The 3515-nt window shown below is 30.4% G+C and overlaps 1 protein-coding gene across 4 annotated transcripts in view; it reads left to right on the top strand.

Moving 5' to 3' along the window:
• The window catches only part of LOC117182953 (U4/U6.U5 small nuclear ribonucleoprotein 27 kDa protein), a 68678-nt gene that overhangs the window by 17306 nt on the left and 47857 nt on the right, over nt 1–3515 (top strand). The gene's annotated exons all lie outside the window — the stretch shown is intronic.

Genomic DNA, 3515 nt, shown 5'->3' with positions numbered 1-3515 from the left:
GTACAGTGAATTAAATTTTGAAATTGTTTGAAAATCCCCTGCCATTTCATACATGCGGGTGCAAGTCCGTTAATATTTTCTTTTTCTTTTAAACTATACTGATTTAATTATGAATGAAAGATATTATTCAAAAAGCAGAAGAGTTTAAAATTTGGTTAACTTTCTGGTGGGTTTGGAAAAACAGTACGAAAAAATGTACTATAGCAACAAAGGAACATCATAACCCGAGAATTATTCAGATTAAAATGTACTCAGATTAATTAATTGAAAGTTAAACATCAGCCTGAAGAGGGTTCAAATCCAGGACCGAAACTTTGGTTAAATATACATGAATGAATAAATAACACCTTGTTCAAATTTATGGAAAAGAAAATCATTTCAAACATGAACGGATAAAGGCCTCTAGCTTAAATAAACTGCTGGTAGTCTAGAATCATAGAAGCTGCGTTGAAGAAGAAAGAAACAGTGATGGAAGTAATTTACCATGTGTGAAATCTTTAAACTTTTTAGTTTATTGCATAATTAAATATTACTATTCAGTAATAAAATATTAGTAATTATTAACCATTTAATTAACTATAAATAGCTCCTAATATAGAATATATTGAATTCGAAGATCATCCTCTAATTATAGATATATTACTATTTCATTGGTATATACTAAACTAAACTACTATTAGGCACGGACATGACCTTGATATTAACCGGATATGACAGGCAGCGCCCGCGGTGGTCTAAACCTGAAATTCCTAGCGGATAGAAATTTGACATTTACACAAGTTAGCACGTGTGCATTGTTTTTCAATTTAATAAATGAATAGATGAATAGATGATTGCTTTGAAAAAGTATGTAACCTTTTTCAAAACGAAACTAAATAATAGAGGAAACTTTCATTCAAAAAGATTGAGTGAAAAAATGGTCTTTTCATTCCAGCTAAACGCGTTCTAGTTTCGTTGTTGGTTATGAACATAACCTTAAAAATTGCCGGTCGAATGTCAACTAGCGGATTGATGATCAATATTATAATTAGAGATGGATTTCAAGCTGTAAGTCATAGTATCGGTTTTCACCCTGAAACACTTAAACAAGGGAAAAATCTTAGTAGTAATTCATGTAATAAGGGTGCAGAAGTGAAACTAAAGTGAATTAGCTAAATTCAGTGCAGTGTTAACAGACTAGCGTCTGTTAGTTCTCCCCATTACAACGTTAAATTACAAATGTTTATTAAGTAACAAATATATAGTAATACAAATAGAAACATTAGAGAGATTTAAAATTATAAATTTCCTAACATTTTTCTTTATGTTACAAATATTTATAAATTATAAATGACATACGCGACACTCACTGTGAAAAATTCAAATAAATTATGACATGTAGGTTTGCTTAAAATTTTTCTTCTAATAAGTATTGCTATTTTGTAAATTTACTATTATAGATACTATGTATTTTTAAGGTTTCAATAAACATTTACTCTAACTTTATGAACTTAAAAATCAAAATGTGATACAGGCTTAGGAGATGAAAATACCAATCGTATTTTTATCCGGAATTGTGTAATTTATACACTAGAATATCCCTGTGTTTAAAATAGAGCAAATTAAGAATATGCTTAACCTTGATTTATTAATTTTCAATTATTTCAACAAATTGAATTTGTTTAATAATTTTTTTTTCTTCAATTTTTCAAATAAATAATTATCACTATTTCTTCAGTAATATATTGAACATCATTGGTTAATTAATATTTCATTGTTTAAACAAATTTCATTTATTCAAATAAATATTTTTCTGAAAAAATATTTTGATACAAAAATATTACGGGGCCATTCACAAAATACGTGATACATTTACTCCCCCCCCCCCGTGATACCTTTTTCATTGGCGTAGAGAATGATGCTTCTGCCCCCCCCCCCCCGAACGTATCACGTATTTTGTGAATGGCCCCTACTGTATTATCGTTAAGTTAAACTTTCAAACCTCAAAATCTCACAACCAGCGTTACGTTTACAAAAATAATAAATCGTATAAATATAATATTAATGCCTTAATCAACATCATAATTTTTTCAGATATCTTAGTATTTCTTTTTCAAAGAACAAGACAATTGAAATACTTTATGTGATATTTGTAATCCGATAGGAGATCAGTCATTGACAAGAGAAATTCAAAACGCAACTCCGACCAAACGGTTTAATAAGCTCGAGCAAAAATTTTTTTCCCTAACTCAAGATTTTATCAGCTTTCGTACATACACTCCCGTTATCTGATAATTAGACTCTTATTTTCAGTATAATTTTTTTTTTTTTTTCAATCGCATGTAAACAAGTGGAATTCATCCCTAAGAAATTGCCACTTTTTGGTAAAAGATGGCGCCAGGCCGTTTCCGTGGCCGTACCCAATTACTCATTAGTCCGAGGATATGGCTACCGGCTATTACCATTAAGCATCATTTTGTTGAAAACTAATTTTTTAATCTGAAAATGTCTCGAATCATAGGTAAAAATCTTCAAATTATTATTATGTATTTATCGTATCGATATTCAGGAAAAGTAACGCAAAAAATAATATAAATGATTAAACTTCTAATGAAAAATACAGATTTTAATTAATTTTTGCTCACAAAATTAGCCACGAAATTAATTTTTTTCTTTAAACATTTTTTCTCGGCTTATTACTTAAAAATATTCGATACGTATTTTTTTATTTCAATATGATACGTGAAATTTTCGAGAAATGATTTTTGCAAGTTCCGCGTTCACAACAAAGAGCATTTTTTCAACCGCTTATACTGAAAAATGTAATGAAGATACAAAAATTCGTCCAAGACATGAAACTCCCGTCTTTTCCTCAGCTTTTACATAAGTTATACCAAAAAACACCTTATTATTCATTTAATGAAAAAAGTTAAAAGTTAATAAACAAATAATAATTTCTCAAACTTGGACCTAATTTTTTTTCTTTATTTTAATTGAAAAAAGTAGCCCGAACGCTTTTTTCAATGCTGGTAAAATTTGAAAGTGGAAAGATGAATACTTTCGGAGCAGTGAATTTGTTAATCACGTCGCGCACGAACGGAATCAACTGCAGAGCGACTCGCTCGGAGTTGAGCAGTTTTCTACCAGTAAGCGCTGAATTGAATTCAGTTGTGAACTCGCAAAGCTGCTATATTATAAATGATGGGATTTCATACGATTCAAAATACTAGGTGGAAAATTTTAAGCGACGTTGAGACTCAAATTATAAATTGTGGTAAGTTCTTTATTATACTTGAAGTCGTACTAGGCAGTCTGATAATTCCCTGAAAAATGAAACACGGAGACGTTTTTTTAGCCAAAGTCGGTTTTATTTTTCAACATACTCTCCTTCTAGGTCGATACAGCGAGTCAACGATTTTCGAACTTTTTGATATCGTCCGAAAAGTAATCGATCGGAAGGTCTCCAAAATACGCCTCAGTTTCAGCTATGAGCTCCTCATTTGAGTAAAAACGCTTACCGTTGAGCCATCTCTTCA

This window comes from Belonocnema kinseyi, chromosome 1, assembly GCF_010883055.1.
Source record: "Belonocnema kinseyi isolate 2016_QV_RU_SX_M_011 chromosome 1, B_treatae_v1, whole genome shotgun sequence".
Lineage (NCBI taxonomy): Eukaryota > Metazoa > Arthropoda > Insecta > Hymenoptera > Cynipidae > Belonocnema > Belonocnema kinseyi.
The sequence above is the reverse complement of the archived record's forward strand: the minus strand, read 5'-3'. Positions and strand labels throughout refer to the sequence as shown.